This window comes from Lissotriton vulgaris, chromosome 1_2, assembly GCF_964263255.1.
Source record: "Lissotriton vulgaris chromosome 1_2, aLisVul1.2, whole genome shotgun sequence".
Lineage (NCBI taxonomy): Eukaryota > Metazoa > Chordata > Amphibia > Caudata > Salamandridae > Lissotriton > Lissotriton vulgaris.
In genome coordinates this window covers 61,246,833-61,266,985 of record NC_141686.1, presented here as the reverse complement: position 1 = coordinate 61,266,985, position 20,153 = coordinate 61,246,833, and positions in this window count along the sequence as shown.

Below are 20,153 nucleotides of genomic sequence, written 5' to 3'. Positions count from 1 at the left end.
TCATGACGGCGACTGATTACTAGCTCGGCATGCACCAACAAAGATAGAATAGAATGTTTATTTAGGAGGCTGGAAAAGCATCTGTAGATCTTTTTGGATATCACAGGGCATCTTAAGTCTGTTTGGAGGGCGTTGGAAGGCTGTAACTGTAAAATGTCTCCTGCAAAAGAGACAAGCGCGGCCCGCCATGGGACCGACAGAAGATGTGTACGCGGGCTGCCTTTACTGGCGTCAGAAAAAAAGAGTCTACACAGTATCATGCCACCAGTAAAGGAGCTAATACCCGCATGCACATCTTCTGTCTCGTTTGTCTCCCCGCGTGCACGCTGGAATCGTATCGATTCCAAAATGTCTCTTATGGCAGAGCAGCGCATGCGCTGCTTTCTCCAGGCTGAGACCTAAAAAGGGGGACCCATGAGAGGAAAAAAGGCAAATAAGTAGCCTAGCGTAGCCAGCGAGATAAACTGCACATTTCTTTTTCTTATTTTATTCCTTTACTTTCGTTAATCACACCCCGCCCCTCTTCCAAGAGTATAGTTATTAATAGCCCGAAAGTCAAGAGGTCTTATTTTCTGCACAGCCGGGTGTTGTGAAAAGGTAGGGCCGATTTCGACCAAGAACCTTTAAGTATTTGCCCGGCGTTAGCCGCCTCTCATAACATTCAAGATTATCAATCAAAGAGGCAGGCGCTGTAGACTGGAAGGCAGGAAACAGGAGTTTATTCCGACGGAGCAGAACACGTCAAATCAGACAACAGGGTATCTTCTCGAGGTGCTCTAGCCGCATCTCTGAGGCCTGGCCTCTTATACACTGGTTTATGATCTTTATTACGGTAACACATTCCTGCAAACACTTTGAAGTACGGAAAAGACATCCTCGGAATCCCCGCTTCATGCCCGTTCCCACACACATTTACAGTAGAAGTCCCCACCCCGGTCTCAACAGGTGATGACTGTCGCGCAGCTGGATATTTCGCCAGTTCCTGGAATGTGTGCGGCTGATCGGATCTCATGGGGTGGGGGCTTTGATCAGTTGTGGATCCCTTTGATGAGAGAAGCTTCCTACTCTATGGGGGCAATAAACTGCATCCGCAGGGCCAGGTGGCGGCCTGGAAACGAGTAGGACAATCAGGCACAGAGGAAAGGGGGGTTTATCAAAGGATACGAAATCATGAAAGGGATGGAGGGAGGTGTCTAGCTGGGAACGGAATGTGGCTCCGAGGCAGGGTTGCGCTGAAGGGGAGGTTTATGGCCCAAGCATGTGAGAGCGGGGGCTGTCAGCGTGCGGGGGATGCTTACGAGGTCAGGGGGAGAGACGCGCTGGCTAGCGGCAGTGGGCAGAGAGGCCATGGCATTCAAAATGGCTGCCGCTTACGCGCGCATACGAGCCTAAAAGGGACAAGATGGCGCCGATAATGTTGATGTCGCGAACTAGATTTTAACAGTCCTCCCTTTTCAATATATCTAGCCATCTTGTCAGTCGATATCTATCCCCATTATATTCCTAACCTCGACATCGTACAATGCTTTCATGTGCTTCTTTTCGAAGTCCAGAGTCTTAGGGCAGATACAGTTTGCACATAGTGAACACAGAGGTGGCAAGCATTGGATACCCAGGCAGAATCCACATATTACGACAATCGGTATCAGTATGATCATAAATAACCTCCACCCCCAGTTCTTCACGGTAATCCAGAACCAACCCCCAAGCGACCATTCTTCTTGTTCCTGGTGAACTTCTGAGGAAAGTCTGTGGAGGTGTTCAATGGCTTTGTACACTGAGGGTGAATTGTCCGGTATATAGGTAACAGCTGGATCCAATGATGCAGCATGCTCCTCCGCGATCCGCTAGAACCACATCTAGAACAAGGCGGTTCTGAAGAGCCACCAGGCGGACCGCCTGAAGCTCGGCTGTATTGTTCGTGAGGATGCCAGCTGTAATGTTCATTGTTGTTTCAACTGCCTGGGTCAAATGTTGGATGGCACGGCTGTTCGCCATCGGGCCCCAGAGTGGAACAAGTCCCTTCATGGCGTCCAGGAACTGTGCTCCAGTAGAGTCGGCTTGTTCAATGTCCTTTGCTCGTTTTTGACGGTGGTGGTTTGTTGGAGCCACATAGGTCGGTGGAAGAATTTAGGCAATGTAACAGGTACCCCCCCAGCCTTTGGGGAGCCAGGTGTAGGCTTTCGTACCACACACAAAGTACATATTCGGAGAAGTGACAAAAGAGGGTGGATCAGTTGAGTCCAAAGTTTTGGTGATTCGGCAAGCGCTGTGGCCTACCAGCTGTGTCCCGAGGCCTTCGATGCATACAAGGCCCGAGACATTGACGACAGATAGGGCCACAGTCAGGGTGGCAGCTGTTAGTTTCCGGAGGTAGGAGAAGGTGGGTCTGGCGGGGTTATTGAACACCTGCATTTCAATTCGTTCTTTGGCAGGGATGTCCAGATGAATAGAGTCGTTAGATGTCAGAGGGCAAAAGGGGGCAGCAGTTCTCCCTGTTTTGTTCTGCCAGACCCCATGATAGAAGTGAGCCATAGTTCTGCTGGAAGTGGTATTGTCCCTGTAGCTCTCTTGCAGGAGGATCAGCCAAGCAAGGCAGGAACCATGAACGGAGAAAGGCGAGGGAATGAAGGGGATAGAATGTCCAGTGGCGTGGGGTAGCAACCCGCAGATCCAGCAGTTGGTGGCATTGGCGGCAAGGTTGTGTTGGTGCAGCAACTGCACGAAGGAGTTGTTCCAAAACTCCTTACGTCTTTCTCGGAGTTGTGGTGAAAGAGAGACCAGGTAGTGTTCTTTCATTGTGGTAGGCTGTGCAGTGGTCAGGAAAGTCTTGTGAGCTGTAGTGCTCTCTTCCATGATCCAGAGGGTGATCATGAGGAGGAGGCAAAAGAGAAGGGCAATAAAGAGAGCAATAGTCTTTGAGCTGTGTAGTCTGTCAGCCTTTGGGTTTCTGTAGCGGGTCTTCGGATGTCCGGTTGCTTCCATCATCTTCGTGTCGGGTGCTTCCATCATCTTCATATCGGGCGCTTCCATCATCTTCAAGGGGCTCGGTAGCGGGCAGAACCACGGAATTCGTTTGGCTTCTCTCCTGACAGCCTTTGTAGTGTTAGGCCACCGTTCTGAGAATTGTAACTTAGTCAGTGGTCTGCTTAGCCGAAGCTCCCTCCTTTCGTCGCAGGTTGTACCCTTCTCTGGATGGCACAGTGGGGTCGGGGAATTCTGTCAGTTCAAGTGTCTCTTTATCAGGGTAACAGCTCAGGGATGGTCGATCGTTGTTCAGGAGCTCTTCTTGGGTGGCCACGTCTTCGGTCGTCGTCAGGGCTGAGGAGATCTTCTTACAGTGGTGTGCGTGCAGCCAATGCTTCTTCCCTTCCCTTCGAAGAGCTGTTCGGGTGGTGATCAAAACTTGCCAGGGGCCCGTCCACCGGGGTTCCAGACTCTTTGCTCGCTGGAAGTTCTTTATTAGGACGTAATCTCCGGGTTGGATGTTGTGTCATGGAAGCAACGGGAATGGCATGCAGCACCTGTTAATGGATAACAGACAGTGTCTTAGTCAGATTGTACAAATAGTCAGACATTAGGACGTCCGGGACGTCGTGAATAGATGTTGGCTTCGGTGCAGACCAGATACTCATGGGTCGGCCGAAAACCACTTCGTAAGGGGTCAAATGGTGCTTGGTGGGAGTGGAACGCATTGAAAGCAATGCCAGTGGGAGAGCGTCTGGCCATTTCAGTCCTGTGGTAGCTACTATCTTAGCTAGCTTGAGCTTCAGTGTGGCATTGTGTCGCTCAACTAGTCCAGCAGATTGGGGGTGGAAGACTGCATGAAATTTTTGTTTTACACCCTACCCTTTCAAGATGAGTTGGATAACTTCGGCTACGAAGTGGGGGCCATTATCGCTCCACAAAATTCGGCAAAGGCCGTAGCGAGGGAAGAACTCTTTCAGCAGTACTTTTGCAGTGGCAATGGCAGTGTTGTCGCGAGTTGGGTAGGCTTCCACCCACTTACTAAATGCACACACGACAACAAGTACATATTTCAGGCCTTGGCATCTTTCGAGTTGGATGTAGTCCATCTGCAGGACTTCAAATGGGTGATTGGGAACCCCAAACCCTCCCCGGGGTACTACAGTTCCTTTCCCAGGGTTGTGTTGCAGGCATATCAGACATTGTTGGACCAGCCGTTTAGCAGAGTCTGTAATCTTGTCATTGTGCCAGACTCTGGAGACAAGTTCGGCCATAGGGGTAGATCCTATATGTGCAGGGGAGTGTGCCATGGTCAGTATGGGGATCAGGTATGAGTCGGGCAGCAGCCATTTGTTCGTGTCTTTTGTCCGCCAGCAGCCTTCATCATCTTTCAATCCCACCCGTGCCCATTTAGTCAATTCGTGTGGTGAGCTGGCCATTTGGATGTCCCTAATAGTCTCCCTAGCGTCGGTCCATTTTTCTGCTTGTGACCTAGTCACGTACATGCGTGTCGTTGTCCTATTCTCGGCTGTGGTTCGGGCAGTAATGTCGGCCAGTGCATTCCCCTGCCCAATGATGTCTGTCACCTTTTTGTGGGCCTGACACTTGATGACTGCAAGTTGCTTGGGGAGGAGGACCGCTTCAGTCAGGGCGGAGACTAGATCTCCATGTAGGATGGGTGTGCCGTGTGAGGTCAGGAATCCCCTCTCCTTCTACAGGAGCCCAAAATGATGAACCACCCCGAAGGCGTACTGGCTGTCGGTGTAAATGTGTACTATGGTTCCTGCCGCTAAGATACATGCTCGTGTGAGGGCAATCAGTTCTGCTGCCTGTGCCGATCGTTGTGTGATGCGTGCGGTCTCTACTACAGTTAGGGCTGTGGTGACTGCATAAGCGGCTGAGGTGGTGCCATCGGGGAGTTTGATGCAAGAGCCGTCCACCCACAGTTCTCCGTCAGGGTCTGGGAAGGCAGTGTCTCGGAGGTCAACCCTACTCCTAGTCTGTTCGTCCGTGAGGGTCACACAGTCATGTATAGGGGACACATTGGGGTCGTTCTCAGGTAAGGGCAACAGAGTGGCGGGATTCAGGGTGGTGCATCTTTTCAATGTGATGTGGGGTGCAAGCAGAGTCAGTTCGTACCCAGTCAGTCGTGCACTAGTCAGATGTTGCGTCTTAGTCTGGTTCAAGAGGGTGTCGACCGCATGGGGTACCAACACCGTGAGGGAGTTCGAGAGTACGATCCCCTCGCTCTGTCGGATAGAGATAGCAGCGGCAGCTACAGCTCGAAGGCAGGCAGGCAAAGCTCTGGCTACAGGGTCAAGAGTGGCAGAGAAGTATGCACATGGGCTTGCTTGGGGCCAATGGACTGAGTCAGGACAGACAAAGCACACCCCTCCCTTTCGTGAGTGTAGAGGGAGAAGGGCTTTGTGTAATCAGGGGTTCCTAGGATAGGGGCTGAGCAGAGGGCATCTCGTAGTTCTTTGAAGGAGGATTGGCATTCAGGGGTCCAAGGGAGTGGGAAGGGGACATCTTTAGCCAGTAAGGAAAGCAGTGGTTTCACAATGAGGCTGAAATTTGGCAACCACTGTCGGCAGAAGGAGGTGAGGCCTAGCAGGGAGCGGACTTGTTTCTGTGTTTTTGGGACAGGAATCTCGAGAATGGTCTGAATTCGATCAGGTGTAAGCTTCCTCCCGTCTTTGGACAGGAGGTGGCCTATATAAGTGACCTGGGGTTGGCAGAATTGCAGCTTCTTTTTGGAGACCTTGTGGCCATTTTCCGCAAGGAAGTGCAGGAGTTGGATGGTGGCTGTGACTGCAAGTGGAGTGGTGTTGGCCGCCAAAAGGATATCATCGAAGTACTGTATCAACACCACTCCATTGGGTAACTGGACTGCATCCAGTTGTCTCTTGAGGGCCTGGCTATAGATGCTGGGGCTTTCAGTGTAGCCTTGGGGTGCTCGACAGAATCTATATGAGCGGGCTTTTAGGGTGAAGCCGAAGAGGTATTTGCTGTCTGGGTGGATGGGGATAGAGAAGAAAGCGTTCTTGAGGTCAATGACAGTGAAGGTAGTGGCAGTGGAAGGAATCAGAGTCAGAATAGTGGTGATGTCTGAGACTACGGGGTACTGAGGTACAACCACTTTGTTAACCTCTCGTAGGTCGATGATGAAGCGGTACGCTTTCTCATCTCCCTCACCCTGCTTCTTAACAATAGGTAGGATAGGGCTGTTGCAAACATTGCTGACTACTTCTTCTACCACGCCTGCATCTATTGACTCCAGAAGAAGTGGTCGCTCCACCCTGTCTCTCCTGAAATCGTAGCGCTTTTCTCCCCACTGCTGTTCTGGGTATCGTAGCGCTATTCTCCACACTGCTGCTTCTTAACATCGTACCGCTGTTCTCCCCACTACTGCCTAAAACGAATCTGCGCCTTAATTTGTGCCTGCTTAGATGCTTAGCGCTTCGCATTGCTTTTATTAATTAATTAATTTACTGTGCCTGTGCGCTCCACCGCTCGCATTGCCCGCATTGCTTCCTATTCAGCATCGTGCACAATTTCGTCCTGTTTGCCTTTTGCTGTCGTCGCTGCCATTTGGTTGTGCCTCCAGCCCGTCCCTCCCCCCACGCTCCCGCCTCCCTGCTGACCCTCCCACGCTCCGCCCTCCTCCACTTACCATTTATGACAGATGCATTAGCGCGCAGCATTCACGCGCAGCGGGCGCGCCCCATGTGCGCCAAAGGCGCGCCAAAGGTAAGTCCGTCTACGCCCATCCGCGCCTGGACCGCGCCCAGCTCCAGACCCCCTGGTCCCCGTAAAACCCGCTCCACCCGCATAACGTACGGCGCCGCAACCTTCTCAGCAATTAATCCCGGCCGACTCCCAAACTGCTACCAAGCCGCCCCAGGACACACCCATGGACCCTTCACCTTCCACTCCTGCAAGTTCGGCATTAAGAAACCCGCCATATCCCCAGAATCCACACAGAGCTCCAACCCCAACCATCTGAAGTGCATCCTACTCAACACCCGCTCAGTCCACAGTCACGCCATCAAACTATGGAACCTACTCGACATCACAGCGCCGGACGTCGCCTTTCTCACAGAAACCTGGATGAACAGCTCTTCAGCACCCGACGTCACCATAGCCATTCCGGACGGATACAAGATCATCCGAAAAGACCGCGCCAAACAAACAGGAGGAGGCATCGCCATCGTCCACAAGAACACCATCCGCATCTCGACCAGTTCAGACGATAACCTCATTACCGCTGAACACCTCCACTTCCAGATCCACACCGACCCCAAGACCACACTCAGAGGAACCCTCATCTACAGACCACCAGGACCTCGCGCACAATTCAGCGAAGACATCACCGACTTCGTCAGCCCCCACGCCCTCCCCTCCGAGGACTACATTCTACTGGGAGACCTCAACTTCCACATTGAAAAGAACAATGACAGCAACACCACCACCCTTCTGGACAACCTCGCCAATCTCGGACTCAAACAACTTGTTAACACCCCCACCCACTATGCCGGACACACGCTCGACCCAATCTTCACCTCCAGCAAACATATCTCCTTCGACCACACCACAACTCTCCAGTGGACAGACCACAGCTGCGTTCACTTCAGCTACAATAAGACTATGACCCACAACCTCCCACAACCAATTCCCCGCAGAATCTGGAACAAAATTACAACCAACCAACTCTTCACATCACTGCACCAAAACCCCCCTGTAAAATTATCGGACCCAAACCTCGCAGCCACCAACCTCACACAATGGATCACCCACAGCGCTGATGAATTAGCACCCTTGAAAAAACATCAAACCAAACAGATAAACAAAAAAGCCCCTTGGTTCAATGAGGACCTCAAGAAATCCAAGAAGATGTGCCGCACCCTCGAGAAAGCCTGGAGAAAAGACCGAACCACCGACAACCAGACAGCCTTCAAGAACGCTACCCGCAAACACCACCAACTGATTAGATCCACCAAGAAATCAGCTCTCAAGGACAGACTCGACAACAACGCCCAAAACAGCAAGGAACTATTCGACACTGTCAAAGAATTCACCAACCCCACCGCCGGCACGAACGACATCACTCCCTCCCAAGACCTCTGCGACTCCCTAGCCTCATTCTTCCACAACAAAATCGCAGACATACATAACAGCTTCATAAACCAGACCGGAACCCAGTCCACCCCACCCACCCCCGAACTAAAACACCCCGTCAACAACCTCTGCGCTTGGAACCCAATCACCACTGAAGAGACCATCCGCCTGATGAACTCCATCCACTCAGGATCACCAACCGACCCATGTCCTCACCACATTTTCAACAAAGCAGACTCCATTATCGCACCCCATCTCGGAGAGGTCATCAACTGCTCCCTCAACTCCGCTACCTTCCCGGAAAGCTGGAAACACGCCGAACTCAGCGCCCTCCTGAAGAAACCCACAGCAGACCCCACTGAACTCAAGAACTACCGCCCCATCTCGCTCCTCCCATTCCCTGCCAAAGTCATCGAGAAAGCCGTCAACAGCCAGCTCGCCGCCTTCCTCGAGTCCAACGGCTCCCTCGCCCCCTCACAATCCGGCTTCCGAGCCAAACACAGCACTGAGACCGCCCTCATCGCAGCAACAGATGACATCCGAACATTACTGGACACCGGAGAGACTGTCGCCCTCATCCTACTTGACCTCTCCGCAGCCTTCGATACTGTCTGCCATAACACCCTTATTCAACGCTTAAGCAACGTCGGAATACAAGGAAAAGCACTGGACTGGATCATCTCGTTCCTCGCCGGAAGAACCCAGAGAGCCCGCCTCCCCCCTTTTAGATCAGAGGCCTCCGAAGTCATCTGCGGCGTACCACAAGGATCATCACTCAGTCCCACCCTCTTCAACGTATACATGAGTCCCCTCGCATCCATCGCACGCCAACACAACCTCAACATCATCTCCTACGCAGACGACACCCAGCTAATTCTCTCCCTCACCAAAGACCCAAACACCGCCAAAACCAACCTACACGAAGGGATGAAAGAAGTAGCCGAATGGATGAAGGACAGCCGTCTAAAACTAAACTCGGACAAAACAGAAGTCCTCATCTTAGGTTCATCACCCTCCGCCTGGGACGACTCATGGTGGCCACCGGCACTGGGAAGCGCACCCATACCTACGGACCACGCACGTAACCTGGGCTTCATCCTGGACTCCTCCCTCTCGATGACCAGACAAGTCAACGCCGTCTCATCATCATGCTTCAACATCCTACGCATGCTCAAAAAAATCTTCCGTTGGATCCCCACCGAAACAAGAAAAACGGTCACCCACGCACTGGTCACCAGCCGACTGGACTACGGAAACACCCTTTACGCCAGAACAACAGCCAAACTACAGAAAAAACTCCAACGCATCCAAAACGCCTCAGCCAGACTCATACTAGACATCCCCCGCCAAGCCCACATCTCCGGCCACCTGAAAGACCTCCACTGGCTCCCCGTCAACAAGAGAATAACATTTCGTCTCCTTACCCACGCACACAAAGCCCTCTACGACCTAGGACCCGAATGCCTCAACACTCGCCTGTATTTTTACACCCCCACCCGCCAACTGCGATTATCCACTCAAGCCCTCGCCGCAATCCCACGCATCCACAAATCCACCATGGGGGAAAGATCCTTCTCCTACCTAGCGGCCAAGACGTGGAATTCTCTCCCCACCCATCTCCGCCTTACTCAGAACCACCTCTCCTTCAGAAAACAACTTAAAACTTGGATATTCGATAAATAAAGCACCCCCCCTCCTCAAGCGCCTTGAGACCCTCTGGGTATATAGGGAGCTATACAAATGTCAAACTTGAACTTGAACTTGATAATCTTTACCAATGCCTTCTCGCCCTCGGGCGATATCCGATATTGTAGAAGTTTCTGGAGTATTGCGTCTTGTCGAACAGTTATGTGCACTGGGTCGATCATCATGCGCCCTACGTCCGAGTCGGTCTTGGCCCACAGATATGGAGGTAGAGTGTCAAGTAGGGACAAGTCGGCATCAGTGATGGAAAACATGCGTCGGTGGGACAAAGTCTGAGCAGGGTCGGGTTATCATACAGAAAGACTCGAACTCCGTCATGTGAACACCTAATGGTAGCTCGGAAATGTTTCAGCAAGGCAAGTCCCATAATGGCATCGGGGGTGTTGGATGAAAGTAAGAACGTCGTGTCAGTGGTGTTATTTTCCAAGTCAAAGGAGATCGGCGTGGACAGGGGATTAGTGGAGGGCGTTCCATCGAAGACTATTGATGTTACAAGTGAGCCAGACAAGGGTGCCCTTGAAATCAGTCGTTTAGATAACGCGCTACGTGTTGCGCCAGTGTCTACCAAAAATGGAGACTTCATACCCAGGACCTTAGCGGTGACATAAGGACCTTGCTGGTCAACATAGAGCTCGACTGGATCCCTCCCTTGCCCTTGGCAGTCCTATGCGAAGTCGTGGGCATCGTCGCAGTCAGACTGTTGGTACTGGTTCTGTCGGGGACGGTCAAATGTGTTCGGTCTGCCTGGCCTGTCGTTGTTGGTATCGTTCGTGGGCCCTCGTCCCTGCCCTCTGTTTCTAGGTCCACCCGCTACATCTCTTGTATCCCTATTCTTGTTCATCTCTAACAGGGTCGGACACTGAGATTTCCAATGGCCAAATCCCTTGCAAAATGCACACTGGTTTTCGTCAATGTCTTTACGTCCAACATAGGGTGCGGGCGTACGGTCTTTCGGGGGTGGGTTTCTAGGAGCATTTGACTGGTAATTTCCCTTGTACTGCTCTCTCCCTATTGTCACCCCTTGTAACTGTGCAATCATCACCCTTTCTTTCAGGTCCTTTTTCTTTTTCTCAGTCTCCCTATCATTCTCGTTCTTCTGATGCTCATAATACTGGGCCATCTGAAGGATGGCCGCAGGCTTGGAGGCCGCCCAACTACTCTCACTGGCCTGTAGCTTCTGTGAGACCTCCTGTGATAGATATTTAACATAGTTCTGGACAAACAGATGATGTCCGGTTGCAGTGGTCATGTCCTGTCCACTGTAATCGGAAAACACTGTCTCAAATCGGAAGAAGTATTCTGATACGTCTTCCTGGGGTTTCTGGCGGCAGGCCGTTACTATCGACCAGTCCAACTTCTTTTCTGGGATCAGGGTTTTCAATTTCTGCACGATCTTGTCTGGGAGTTCTAAAATGGACTTCAAAGGTTTCTGTCCAGGCTCTCGTTGTCTGTCTATGCCATCGAGTTGTGACCAGGTATGTCCGAACAGCTCAAGGTGGTCGACTTTCCGGATTTGCTTCCACACATCAGCTGGCAGACATAACCCGAAGAACAAATCGATGTCAGCTAGGGTCATAATCGTTGAACCTAGGGCTGTGCCTAATTCGGTGTAAAAGGCAGTGGGGTTTTTCCGTAAATCGGGTAGGGTTTTTTGGAATGTCAGGATATCTTGTCGATCCCATGGTTGGTAGACCCAATTGTACACCACCCTCCCTCTCGCGTCTTGATGGTTAACATCATCATGTGTTCCCTGACCTCGTGGGGGAACCCAGTAGGGAGCGGCCTCCCTTATAGGCATCATTGCACTGGCTTGTTCTGTTCGAGGTTCGGTCGCTACAGGGGTTGTGGGTTTGGCTTCTAACCTCTGTTCGGTGAGGTGGCGGAAAACTTCAAGCGTACGCGTGAAGAGGTCCGTCACGTCACACTCGCCTTCATCCCCAATGTCAACTTTTCTATATAGAGTTGTTAGATTCTCGGGACCTTTGTCTTGGTATCGATCCTCATAAGCATTTAGGATGTGGTAACAAAATCGTACGACAAAGTGTAATCTGTGGCTATCGGCATATGAATTGTACATATCCGTTACATATTCTTCGCTCTCCTTTCGTTCCACCAGTGTCCTTACTATCTTATCAATCCCCGCCCGTTCATCCTTGCTCAACCTGCTCACTCTAGCGGGATCTTTCTTCCGGGCCTCTGGGTTATCTGAGTTTGCTGTCTGTGTTGCATCAGGTGCAAGAGGCTCGGCCGGCGCGGAGGCCATGAGGACAGAGGCCCTGGTACCATTCTCACTTGGGTTTGGGGGCTGCGGGTGTTGTACTATGGGTTGGGAAGGGGCATATGGAGGGGGCATATAGATGATCGGAGGACCTAGTAATAGGTCATTGTTCGTTCGCTGTTTCGAGGGTAACTCGGGGTAGAGTGTAGAGGATGTTCTAACTGGACACTGGCTAGATGTTTCGGACTCTTGCTTTTGCTTAGCCTCCTCTCTTTCCTTAATCTCTTCCTCTAATTTTCTGGCAGCTAAGTGGGCTGCTTTTCGTAGCTCTTTCTCTAATCTGGCTTCATTTCTCTTGTTCCGTTGTTCTGCTTCTTTGCGCCACATGCCGAGACTATCAAGCATAGTGGGCGTTGTCTTATTGTTTCGAAGGGCTGTTTCCAGCACGTTTATTTTATCTCTATCGAAGGATCCTATCAGTGGCCACTGACTTTCCTGATCCTTTTTTGTACATTTATGCCACAGCTTGCTATAGGCTATAGCGACTAGTCCATGCTTCATGAACATGTCCTTATTAGGGGTGCCTTCCAGTGGAGCTGGATGGTTCATCTCTAATCGGTCCGGGCTGAACCAACTACCAATCAGTGGGGGGAAGATAGGCATGACAGGTTACAATAGGGGACAAAGGTCCGCACTACCTATCCTTCACTACTTGCAAAGACTAGACAGAATATTTCTATTCTACGTTATTTGCAAACAGAGAATACCACAAAGAACCAACTTCGAACAGTCAATGTTCGGACAATCAATCAATCAGTGGGGAGAAAAAATAGGCACGACAGATTACAATGGGGGACAAAAGTCCGCGTTACCTACTCTTCACTATCTGCAAAGGAAGATAGAATATTTCTATTCTTCCCCATTTGCAGACAGAGAAAATCTCAAAAACAATCAATGTTCGGGCAATCAATCAATCAGTAGGGAGAGAGATAGGCACGACAGGTTACAATGGGGGACAAAAGTCTGCGTTACCTACCCTTCACTATCTGCAAAGGAAGAGAGAATATTTCTATTCTTCCCCGTTTGCAGGCAGAGAATATCCCAAAGAACAAACAAATCGATGAGCAATACTAGTATTTTTTTCAAACAATCAAATAATCGTTTCGCAATTTTGTCGTGCTACACGACCTTACCCGGACCGCATGGACAGTTTCTCGTCTTCCGCTTCCAGCGCCCGATCGTCCTCTATTCTCCGTAACCGTTGCAGCACTCCTGATGGTTCCCAGTCAGGACCGTAGATCACTCGAGAGAGGTCTGCTCGGAACCGGTGAAGTTCGGATGATCGGCTGCCAGACGAGGGTCTATCAGGCAGGTGCACTTCCCGATCGTTGCAGTCGTTCACTCTGTCGTTGGGACCTCTCCCACTGGATCCACGTGTCGCTGATAGGCCCCATGTTGGGCGCCAATTGTAAAAAGGTAGGGCCGATTTCGACCAAGAACCTTTAAGTATTCGCCTCTCATAACATTCAAGATTATCAATCAAAGAGGCAGGCGCTGGAGACTGGAAGGCAGGAAACAGGAGTTTATTCCGATGGAGCAGAACACGTCAAATCAGACAACAGGGTATCTTCTCGAGGTGCTCTAGCCGCATCTCTGAGGCCTGGCCTCTTATACACTGGTTTATGATCTTTATTACGGTAACACATTCCTGCAAACACTTTGAAGTACGGAAAAGACATCCTCGGAATTCCCGCTTCATGCCCGTTCCCACACACATTTACAGTAGAAGTCCCCACCCCAGTCTCAACAGGTGATGACTGTCGCGCAGCTGGATATTCCGCCAGTTCCCGGAATGTGTGTGGCTGATCGGATCTCATGGGGTGGGGGCTTTGATCAGTTGTGGATCCCTTTGATGAGAGAAGCTTCCTACTGTATGGGGGCAATAAACTGCATCCGCAGGGCCAGGTGGCGGCCTGGGAACGAGTAGGACAATCGGGCACAGAGGAAAGGGGGGTTTATCAAAGGATACGAAATTATGAAAGGGATGGAGGGAGGTGTCTAGCTGGGAACGGGATGTGGCTCTGAGGCAGGGTTGCGCTGAAGGGGAGGTTTATTGCCCAAGCATGTGAGAGCAGGGGCTGTCAGCGTGCGAGGGATGCTTACGAGGTCAGGGGGAGAGACGCGCTGGCTAGCGGCAGTGGGCAGAGAGGCCATGGCATTCAAAATGGCTGCCGCTTACGCGCGCATACGAGCCTAAATGGGACAAGATGGCGCCGATAATGTTGATGTCGCAAACTAGATTTTAACAGTGTGGTGATGGTCTTGTCACTTAAGAACTATCAGACAGACCATTTTACTCACCTGCACTCCTGACAACTCGGGGACGACACATCACTGGAGTCTGGACCTGGAACCAAAGAAAGTAAAAGAAAAAAAGAGAGAGAAGGAGAAGGTTACCAATGCATGGAGAAGACCGGACAGACCAGAACTCAAAACCAATAACTCTGAATTAAGAATAATATTATTTTTTAGTTTTTTCCCTTCATTTGTCCTGCAGAGCAGTGTTTTCCTACAATAAAAACTCCAAAATCGAGAAACACATATGTCCTCCCAAATGTATTTTCCGCCCATCCCTCACACTTACATATGATGCATTCCTGATCTCTTTTAGCACTGGTGCACACAGTGCAGCGTAGCATCAATGCAGGCACACTTGTGCCGTCATGTAAGGGTGCCTGTGTTACAGGCAGGATTGGTTTTGTAATTCTGCAGAATGATATTGACCTGCCGCAACCGCCCACGTTGAGAAATCTCGCTGGGTGGCTTTCTAACGCTCAAATATCACACTAAGGGACGCAAATCCTCACTTGCAAACTCAACATTGGTGAGCCGCACAAGTGAAAAAACGTGTGACGATTGGTGGTGTTTTGCTGGAACTCAGTGCTTGGCACAACTCTGCAGACTCCACTGGCAGAGCAGAGATAATCACCCACCATACTTTCTACGTGTGCTGCAGAATGCAGCACATATAAAAAGAGGAAAAAACAGGAGAAATAAACATATGCCTCACTATGCCTCACCGGGGAAGACATAGCATTTTGACGTTTTCCCAGGTTTAATAGTGTTAGTAAATCTTAGAATGGGTGGATTGGCTTTCCTAGGGAGAGTAACGCAAGAGAGCGACTTATGCTGCCTTGCGATACTCCAGAATTACTCCACCACGATGCATAACTCTGCATTGCATGGTAAATCCGATTTAAGAGCTTGTGTAGCCCTGCATGACGCAATGGCGACAAAAGCCTTTAGTAAATCTGGGCCCTGGTATCTGTATGACAGGAATAAAAAGAGACTGAACAGTGCATGCAATGATGATGCCGGAGGATTTTTTACACAATAAAGGAGTGACATGGCCATTGCATCATTTCCACCAGTGAGCTGCAGCATTGTCCCATCGCCTGCCCCTGTCCAAGTATCTGTTTCTCCCATTTCCACTCCCCCCATGTCCCCTTGTAATGCGAATATGAATATCCTGAATTTTGTCCTTTTAATGGTCTAATTTGATAGTGCAGATGTCGCCAGACAATTATGTGAGCATTACTAGAGAGGAGCATCGGCTCTGCCCTCATGGTGGAAGCCGGGAGTACATGTTTTGATAGGGCAGAGGCTATGTGCTTCCAGAAAAAAAAAAGTGTTTGCCCTCCAGCCAGATGCCTAGAACTGAACTTTCAGGGGCACACACATGACATTGCAAGGCTATTAAAGTATCTTGGATAACTAGGGAATTTATGTTGTTTTTCTCTGATAGCAGCACAGATGGGAGGAGGTAGTCATTAACCTACATGGATTTTTAGGTCTGGCTTGACAGTGAACTATCACTTGACCTTTTGATCTACACCAAGCTACACCAATATTATTCTACAGTTCTTTACTTCTACACAAATACATATCGATTCCCATGCTATTTACTTGTAATGCTTCACATTGCCATACAACATTCCTTTAAAGCCAGCCTTAATTGACATTGCTAATGATTGTTAATCCATTTGAAATGCCGGTACTACCAATCTTGTTGTCAAGTTTGATAATATACTATCCTTCCAACCACAAATAAACCCTGTGATGTTTTCCTGCTTTAGCCTTTTGCACATATTGAAAACTTTTCTGCATTATCTCTACTTCCCAGCCAGGAAATCAGTTATTCAGGCACTCATTCCATTTAGGTTGGGCTAGGCGAATGCCTAGGAGATACCCCTTTGGGGGTTTATTCAGGCGCTATACAAGAATATAAAATAAAATAAATAAAATAAAATAAATGCCCTTTACTTGGGTCTGCTGGACTACCTGGTTAACAGGCTGCAGGTGGTCCAGAACGCCACATCCCGTTTACTCCTCAATCTGTTGTTGAGAATGCATGTGTACCCTTACATTCACTCTCTGGTTCTTACTCACAAAGCACTTCATCATACTGAGCTGGGCTATTTGGCCCCCAAAATCAGATTCTATCATCCTACTAGGAATCTGCATTACTCTCACAGGCAACCGACAAGGGTTCCCAAGATATGCCAAGCCATAGCAGAAGTGGGTGCTATTTCCTATTTGAGGCCATTAGCGTGGAATAAGCTCCCTCAAGATCTCCGCACAGTTGAATCAATCTCCATTTTTAAAAGAGGTTGCAAGGTTGCGAGGTTGCAAGCATGGCTTTTTGTTCACAATTAATGGTCTTTTCTGTGAGCTGAGTGCTGGAGTATGGCCCGCTACTGACATTACACATAAACTCTGCAGCCTTTGGTCCTCTTCCACTAACTTAGTCTCAATCAATAATAGTCCCTGTTTTTAAAAAGGGAAACAGGTTAGCCCCTGCCTGTTTTTGGCCTATCTCCCTTATAGACTCATAGGTGAAAATCATTGGCCAGATTTTATTTAACCGCCTCGTGGATTAGGCCGAGGAGAAAGGCTTTTTATCTGACCTTCAGTATGGGTTTCGCCCCGGTCGGGGTACTATAGAGCAAACCCTGAATTTCTATTTGTTAAATTGTAAATACACCAAGGCCAAGAAGGGGGCAAATCATCTGGCCTTCATGGACCTTAGCTCTGCCTTCGACAAAGTTAACTGTTCTCAGCACTGGTCCATGATGGAGCAGATGGATGTCGACCCGGTTTTAATAAACTATTTGCATGATTTGCACAATGATCTTTCAGCCAGTGTCAGGTAAAGCCCTAGTGGGGAATGCACTGATTACTTTAAATTGCGGCGTAGGGTTCGGCAAGGTTGTATTTTAGCTCCTTTTTAATTTATTTTTTACATCAATCAAATAGAGCAAGCTCGAATAATCCTGGGTGTAGATGTTCCTAAAGTAGAAGGTCGCTCTGTACCTGCCTTGCTCTATGAAGATGATACAGTTTTCATTGCTTGCACAGCTAAAGGCTTACAAAAAAAACTCTTTACTCTTTTTATCAGTTTTATGAGTAACCTTGACCTGACGACACATTTTTCAAAGTCACATGTTATGAAGTTTGGCCAACCAAGCACAAAAACTATGAAATGCGTATTAGATAGTCATCAAATTAGCCAGGAACTAAAGTTTAGGTACTTGGGGGTCCAATTGGATTCTGAGCTTAAGTGGAACTCACTTATAACGAGAATGTTTGTTTTTTAACAGAGTGATATTCAGTATAGGAGATTTTTCCCACTGGCGCGGGTGCACTCCTATACAATCGATCATGTAAATTTACAGGGCCAAGTGAATCCCACTAGTGAGCTATGGCAGTGGAATATGGCGATATGGCCGGGTTGCCCCAATTCAAGTAGCAGAAACCAAATTCCTAAGGGGCCTTCTGGGAATTCCACAGTGTTTCTCATGAAATTGTCCATGAAGAACTAGGCTTAGATTAAAGTATCGACCGGCTCTGTCTTTGCCCTCTAATACTCTGGCACTCAATTTGGGTAAAAGAGGAACTTAGTTTTAGCAGAGTAATTGTGCAGGATTGTTTAAAATTAGAAAAATCCTCCCTGATCCCGTGGCTGGCTTTTGTGGCGCATAATTTGCGGACTCTCGGGAGGTCCGACCTGTACGATAATCCCTCTACTATGATTTGCTCTGATGGAAAAAGGGGTGAAACCGCCTTCAGGGAAAATTTGGCATCAGAATGTGAGGACTCCGCATTAATGAACCAGTCTACACATCACACGATTTTAGTGAAAACTGTCAGAAACATAGAACCTTATTTGACCCGGAAAATGACATGTCATCAACGCCTCCTGTTGACTTATTTCAGGTTGAATTTATTACCTGTTTAGTCCATTTTCATCATGGTTGTTTTACGTACTCGGATCTTTCCCTTTGTAATTTTTATAATACATCTATCAACATCACATTACTCATTGTCATGCTCTGCCCAAAATTTCATAATATGCAACATAAGTTTTTATGCCCAATTTGAAAACCAATGAATTTTACACAATTTAGTACTGCCTTACTGTATTTACAGCTGCTAAATTCTTCCACATTTTGCTTTTTTCTTGTACGCTTTATCATGGAGGTTTTCAAATAAGCATGAGTACGATAATGATAATTTGTGTACTATTTTCAATGACTTAACTTTTAGGATTTTATTTGTAAAAACAAACAAAGATTAAAGAATAAAGGCAAAGAGCAGCTATGCGCTGAACAAATCCCAATGCATCATCATTATTAGTACTACAGGCAACATCACTGATTGTGTGGCCAAGGGCACATCTCTCGTGTTTTCTAAATATATCTATAACACATTCAGTAAAGAAATATTAACAAAGCTCATGCACACAGACTGGCAAACTAGACTGTGGGAAAGTTCCTCTTTTAGCCCGGGACACTCTGTCATGTCAGAAGCCTGAGGTCAGCCAATCCGGTCTCTGTCAAGTTCCTCATTCAATTATGGCATCTGTGTTTGCCGTATTACCTTAGGTGACCTTCTGACAAAAAAATAACCTTTAAACATGAGAGACATGTTGGAAACATTGCTCTTCATTGCAGCCATTTACTTATTTTCAATCAAACAATCAATCAGGTATTTATATAGCGTGGCTGATCACTAGAGAGGGTATCCAGGTACTGTTCTATGGGTCTTAGTCAAAGAACAAACCAAAAATACCCCCGGGTCTCAAAAATTACTAGAGAACATTAAATACTTCTCTTGATAAACTCTACCGCCATTTACAAAAACTGGAACAAGAAAACATATTCACTGATTTTCCAGATTCCCATCATTCACCAACATGGTGACATGCTTCATCATCTGGGTCTCCTCTGAAAGTCAACCTAGTGACTCTAAGGGCTACAACTACATCATAGTGGTGGAGGAGCCCGAGGATGCTTACATTTCTAGGAGAAGATAACTATTTGTTGTCCCAAATGTGAGCAGTGGAGTGTATGGGAAATAGATGCAGTGTAAGCATGGGCGGAAAATCCGTTTCGCTTGCGGATTTTGCGGATTTTGCGGATTTTCGGTAAATTCGCAATCCGCGAGATTCGCGAATCTCCCGCAAAATCCGCAAATCCGCGAGCAGCGGATTTTATGGCTTGCTCGCACTGTTCGCGTGAGTTCGCGGCTTCCCAGTACAACTTCGCGCCCCGCGAATAAGCGCAAAATTGCAGAAATACGATCTTAGCAAAACTGAAACTACTTACCAGGTTCAAAAGTTCAAGCTCATCATTAGTAGCCATTTCCTGTAGTGCTTCCTGAGGGGCCCCTCCAGAGTTCAGTTGCCAGTTGCAACTATTATGTGACCCTGCTCTGAACCTCAGAATAGTTACACATATGCCACAAAGGTCCTGAATTACAGCTAAGGGAGACAAGCAGGAGCCAGGCTGGAAGTTCAAATCCATTAATCAGCCCCTAATTCATTATTGTCAGTTGGGGCAGGGCAGGTGTTGTAACTAATTTTGCAACAATGAAAGCACTTAGCAAGTGCAAAAGATCACTAATCAGGAAGCACTAAGGAAGCAGGTGCCAGCTAAAAAAATATTCTGTGACACATTAATCAGCCCCAAATTAATTCAGGTCACTTGAGGCAGGAAAGGTGTGCTTGCTTTGCCACAATAATGTACACTGACTGGACAACCAGAGGGTGCTGTGATGAAACAGAGGGTGGCATGGGTGGGCCAGA